Genomic DNA, 4,716 nt, shown 5'->3' with positions numbered 1-4,716 from the left:
CCCGCATTGGCCGGAGCCCCGCCCGAGCCCGCCGCCCATTGGCGGAGGCGCGGGGGGCGCGGGCTCCGCCAATGGGAGCGCGGCGGGGGCGGGGCGAGCGGCCCGGCCGCGGCCGGGGGCGGTGGCGGCGGTAAACAGGCGTGCGGGCCCGGGCCGCGGCCGCCGAGCCCAGCTGAGCGGAGCGGACAGAGCCGAGCTGAACCGACCGGTGGCCGCTGGGCTGTGCCGGGCCAGGGTATGGGAAGCGACCGCGGCAGTGGAGGGGCCAGGCTGGACAGGGGAGGCCTGTGTCGGGCTGTGCGGCGTGGTGGGAGCAGCGGAGCACCCGGTAGTGCCGGTGCCTCCGGTAGTGGCGGTGCCTCGACTGTGGGAGCTCGCCCGTTGCCATGCAGGGCAGCGGTGCGGGAAGGGGTGTGGGTGATGGCGGCACCTGCGGCGCTGCCGCGGGGAGCACTCCCGTGCCCGGCGTGGCGCCTCGGGCCGGGGGTCGCTCGCCCGGGGCTCGTTCCCCGGCGGGCGGGGGGACGTGTGCGGGGTCCGGGGGCCGATGGCGGCAGCGGGGCTGCGAGGCTGCGCCCGGGCAGGAGGAACCCGGGGCCGCGGCCTTGCCGTGCCCTTGGCCGAGTCCCGGCGGGGCGAGAGCGGGGCCGGCCGGGTCCCGCCTCCTGCCCGGGCCCGGCGCCTCAGCGCAGCCGGGGAGATGCGCGGGCTGAGCGGGAGCGCGGCCCAAGGGGATCGGGGAAAGGGGGAATTCCCTGCCCCGCTCCGCAGGGAACGCGCCCTGCCCGGGATACCGCGCGGACCCGGGGCTGAGCCGCTTTCCGGGCTGATCCCGCTTGCAGCCTCGCTGCTCTCTGCCGCTGGCACCCATCCGCGCGTCTGTAAAATAAAGATGTTTGCTGTTTTTAAAGCTTTGCTTGCGGCTGAAATGGGGGTTAAAAAAATCCTGTGAGCCCCCTGGTAAAGTGCCTGAGGAAATAATCTTTCTATAGGCAAACAGGCTTGTGATGTCTTGGTAACAATGTGAACGGGAACTGATGGGGAGATACTTAGTTTTAAACAGACATCGAACAAGCGACCGATAGATAACTACAAATATGAAAGTTTGGTTTCAAACAACACTGTATAATGTTGTTTTCATGGTTACTGATCATTTTAATTTCTGCAAGACTGTATAACAAGGAATAACAGTATTTCTAATAGCCCAACAAGGGCAGGAATGTAGGTGGGGAGATTCTCTGTATTCCCCTCCATGCAATGAAAATCCATACTTTGTGGTCAGTGTTAGTAAAGGAAAATAAAGAAATAAGGAAATAAAGGAAAATAAAGGAAATTAAATTTTCTTTCAATAACTGATAGAATAATTTTCCTAAAAAGAACTGACCTAACAATTTAAGATTTTTTTTTTCTGAGTTGCTTGTCTTTTAATGATATTGTTTTACTAGACTCGGGTGTATTAATTAAGAATATGCAGAATAAGTCTTAGCACTGGATGTAGGAGGGTAGTGGCCAAAGTCAATAGTAGCTCAATAAAAGACTTAATAAAAGAAGGGATTGAGAAATTGTTCTTTATGCAGACTGAATGCAGATTGGTGTGTAAAGGTATATTGGTAGTTTTGCATTTCTCTGTCATGGGGTAAGAACATTCATATGTTATCAGAAGGAGTTTAGTTCACAGGAACTGCAGCTAGCAAGAGCAAGCTAGAACCTTCTTGCTCTTAGACCAGGAGAGTTCTTTTTGTATTTTGTACATTTTTTTTTCATTGCTGTTAAGTAGCAGTGACATTGGTAACCTTGAATAAAGTATGCTTAGAATAAACAGCTTTATATTGTCCAGTCTTACTCGATGTGGGGGAAAAAGTGGGTGACCTGCTGTGCTTTGACAGTGTCTCCCTTTTAGTAATGAGGTGGTGAGATGAGCACAAGAAAGGGCCAGATGTGGAGAATTGCCTCCTTTACCAAGTGCTGATCACCTTGTTTCATTCCTGCCAAGGGGAATTCTGTGCAGTGCAGCTCTGGTTAATTCATTTGTGATAGTTCACACAAGTTAATAATAGCTCAGTGCATCCATGCAGCAAGACCTGGACTTGTTTTGGCTTCTACTCTTCCAGTAGTCCTTTTAAAGGCAGGTGGAGATCTGTTGTTTCACACCGTGTTTGCCAGGCTGTATTGTTTTTCTGGAAACTGAGAGAGAACAAGGGACAGGAGCTGAATTCCTGCTTCTTATTTTTTTTTTCTGTTAAAACTAATTGATTACTTATGTAGTTGGGATTTTTTTAGGTGGAGTTGGGTGGATTTTTCTGTCTGCATTTGTTTTTTCTTCATTGTTTTAACCTGGGTGCAAGGGATGACGTGTGTCTCATGGTCTGTCATCTTGTGTGTCAGTGTGTGTGGGATAAATTGTTTGATCCAGGTGGTTTGCCAAACACATCTCAGGACTTAGCTTAGTGCATGAATAAGCATTTCTCCTTTTCCTTACATCTGTCCTGCTGGGTGAACAGTCCAGCCTGGGATGGAGGCAGTGAGTCTGAGCAGTATTTAGCAATCACATCTCCAGTGTGATACAGGTCTTCTCATATTCTCCCTTTAAAACTGCAAAAGAAAGGAGTCTGGAAGAGGAGCCTTTTTGCTTTAAGGAGCTGTATATCCTGGAACAGAGCAGCTTTAGGAGAAAAGCTTTCTCTTTCAGCTTGATTTATAAAAGTGCTGCCTTGTGCTATGGGTGCCTGCTTTCCTTCAGGATCCGAAGAAGAAAATTATCTGCATGTGGAGCTAAAATACCAGCTGGCAGTGAAGCTCAGTAGTCTGAGGGCGTGGGTTCAATCACTGCTTTCTCACCCAGCAGTGAAAACTCATTTTATAGGCACATTCCTATCTTCACATTCAGTTTTTTGTCTTTAGCTTCTCAGTTTTTTAGATGCCACTTGTTTTGTTCCTCTCACCCCCCTTTCCCCTGTATGGTATATGGCAAAATGAAATCAATCTGAGCTGGTGACAAAGACCCAAGAAATAACTGGATACACAAGTTTTGCCCTTTCTTTGCACAGTTGTGTTTCTGCACTTTATTTTAATGCCTTTTGTGTTTTGTCAGTCAGTAGAGGTGTGGAACTAAATAAAGCATGTTCAGTTCCCAGCTATCCAGTCTCTGACATGTTCTGTGTGCTTCTCACAGCATAGAAAATGACATTATTTGCTCTGAAAGACTTAGTTGTCAGTCTGTGGACCTGGCTTTTAGAAACTTTACAAGTTTGTATGTTTACTTAAACAAGTCTGCATGCATATCCACAGTTTAAAAACAGGTGGGTTTTTTTGGAGGCTGCAGAAGACTTTGTCTTTTTTTGTGAAGACTGTAGATTCTTTATGTAGAGGCATGGGAAAAGATGATCTGTATGGTCCTAGAGCTGTTTTGTGATGTGCAGGTGATAACTTCCACTTACAAAGTTCTCCTACTGTGTTTGTTTTTCCTCTGTAGTTTGTCCTGGTTTTTGGTGTAGATTAGATTTTTATGTGGCTCCTTTCTTTGCTATTCATGCCTCCTTTTTAACCTGTTGCATGCCTTGGTTTTTTTCTGGGTCTGCTGAACAAGTGAACTCTAAAAGGGCTTTAGGCAATGTTCTGAAATATCACAGCTCTCCTGCTGTCTGGATTGTGCCATTTGGAAGGATTAAATCCTCATCCTAATTTGATCTGGTCAAAGTGCTCATCAACAGAGTACTTGGATTTAGGGAAGAGATGGCAGAAGAATGACTGGGCAGTAAACTGCAAGTGGATTTGAGTGTTTCCTTTGGAGAACCCTTCTGAAATCAGTAAGCCTGATACAATTTTACATTGCACAGCAAACATTGTGGAGCATGGCTTTTCAGAACTCACTTGGAGTTTGGGGATTTTTATTTTTTTAACTGTATAAGCTGCAGAAAGCTTTGGTTTTTCTAGTTTGGAAAGGCAATATATTTATACTATGCAAATGTGAATTCATAAAGTCTATACATAGAGAGCATAAACAATTGTAGATTACAGATTCTGTATCAGGTTAGGCTTAGCTGTAAGAGAAATATAGAGCTCATTACTCTCATTTACCCTAGTGTCAGAAGTACCTATGTGTGGGGAGCAGGAGCAAACAGAAATAACTTGTCTGTGGCAGAGCTGCCATGCAGGAGCTGGAGGTTCTGACAGACCATGTTCCCCTGCAGCACAGAGATCATCTTAGGTCTTCTTTTTTTTGTCTGTAGTCCTCTTGTTGCAGGGAGGATTTGGCACAGCCAGAAAAATGGAAGCTCTCACAGCCAGGGGGCTATGAATAGACCAGGATGTGCTGTAAGTTGCTAAATTGGAACTTACCCCCAGTTTCTAGGGCAAGGTTGGAAGCCATGAGATGGATACAGACAGGAATGCCTGCAGGATCAATAGTGGGATCAGTGGCTGTGGGGTTTGCCTGCTGCTCCCAGAGGGGACAGAGGGGACAGCTCTCAGCACAGGGGGTGTCTCTGCCACCCAGAGAGACCTGTGAGGTGCCACTTACAGACTTGGGGCGTGCTGTGCAAGGGTCTGTCCTGGTGTACACAAAGGGGGATAACCAAAATCCCTTCTTATCCCAGGTACAGGCCGTGTCTAGTTCTTAGAGAGGTTCTGACTAGAAGCCACTGCCCAAGTGGATTTAATGGTGGCTGTTGGCAATATGTGGTTTAGGTGGTCAGCAAAGCAGCTCTGAATCCTTGT

At 48.0% G+C, this 4,716-nt stretch overlaps 1 protein-coding gene across 1 annotated transcript in view; it reads left to right on the top strand.

Annotated features, from left to right (window-relative positions):
* Nucleotides 1–115: 115 nt before the first annotated feature.
* COQ8A (coenzyme Q8A) overlaps nucleotides 116–4,716 on the top strand; it is a 40,936-nt gene continuing 36,335 nt past the window's right edge. Inside the window, exon 1 of the mRNA XM_058020549.1 lies at nucleotides 116–235. The gene's annotated coding sequence lies outside the window, so the exon portion shown is untranslated. The remainder of the gene's footprint in view (nucleotides 236–4,716) is intronic.

This window comes from Melospiza georgiana, chromosome 3 (assembly GCF_028018845.1).
Source record: "Melospiza georgiana isolate bMelGeo1 chromosome 3, bMelGeo1.pri, whole genome shotgun sequence".
Taxonomy (NCBI): domain Eukaryota; kingdom Metazoa; phylum Chordata; class Aves; order Passeriformes; family Passerellidae; genus Melospiza; species Melospiza georgiana.
This window is presented reverse-complemented; position numbering and strand designations above follow the sequence as displayed.